Here is a 1,343-nt window from a genome sequence, read left to right as displayed (position 1 = left end):
TGAATATGTATTACTTTCATTGGTTAATAATAAAGCTGTTTGGCCTATAGCAAGGCAGGATAAAGTTAACTGGGACAAATCAAACTGAGGACTGGGATGAAGAGGGGGGGATTCGAGAGAGGTGCCAGCCAGCCACTCAAGAAGCAAGATGCCAGAGGACTGGTAAAGTCATAGACCAGGTGACAATACATAGATTAATAGAAGTGGGTTAATTTAAATGTAAGAGCTAGTTAATAATAAGCCTGACCTAATGGCCAAGCATTTTATAATTAATATAAGCCTCTGTGTGATAATTTGGGAAGCAGCTGCTGCGTATTTGGGAGCAGGTGGTTAGGAAAGAAAACTCTGCCTCCGTTTACATAAAAGTCCCAATCTAGGGAAGATTGTGAGAAGCCAGGAGCAGAGGTAGAAGCATCTAGAAGATGAGCAATGATAGAGGAACTGAGTCTGCAGTTGAGAGACTTGGAAAATTATAAGACCTGGCTGATGGTAGAATTTCAGAAGTGCCCATCTAAATCCTGGGCAACGGCTTCTAGCTGATGCCCTGGAGAGTGTTAGAAGCCCAGCTTATGAACCTCTGGTGATGCCCCTTTGCCTCGCCATGATGTCTGCCCTGAACAGGCCACCCAGCTAGCTGTTTCTGACAGAGATCTCACTTTATGCAGTGTTCACTTTGGCCTGGTGTAGTCTAAACAGCAAGCTGCCGGTTGGATCTGTAGCAGACAGGAACAGTCTCCTGAACCCCGTGAAGTCCAAAGACGGTCTCTTTCCCTGCATTCTCCCACAGAAACGTCACCCCTCCTCTTTTGGCTGTAGGGGTGTTCTGTTTTCTAAGGATGTTTGTGTTACTGGGTCATTCTCATGACAAAGACATTATTGTATCAAACCTGGAGTGACTTTGTTTCTATTCTCTGTACCTTCATAGTAATGACTGAAAGGTACAGAAACAGCAATCTCAATCCCCGAAGCCCTTGATACATGGTGACATATTCAATGGCTATCTGCAGGCACTCCGCTGCTTTGCACAAAGTCAGCATATATAGCTTGTGCATTGTGGGCAGGTCAAAAGGGAAGGTACACAGTCTGGGTAGTGGGGCTCAAGCCAGGATTGGATATTTCCTATGTCTGTGAGGTTGATGGATTAACTCTTCACTGAGCATTGATTCCTAATACATTTCGGCGGGGGATGGAGGCCAGAGCAGAAGAACTCTGCCATATATTCATAAGACTAGAGAAGATGTCCGGTGTGGTGGCACACTCCTTTAATCCCAGCACTCAGGAGGCAGAGGCAGGCAGATTTGAGTTCAAGGCCAGCCTGGTCTATAGAGTGAGTTCCAGGACAG

This window comes from Peromyscus eremicus, chromosome 20 (genome assembly GCF_949786415.1).
Source record: "Peromyscus eremicus chromosome 20, PerEre_H2_v1, whole genome shotgun sequence".
Lineage (NCBI taxonomy): Eukaryota > Metazoa > Chordata > Mammalia > Rodentia > Cricetidae > Peromyscus > Peromyscus eremicus.
The sequence above is the reverse complement of the archived record's forward strand: the minus strand, read 5'-3'. Positions refer to the sequence as shown.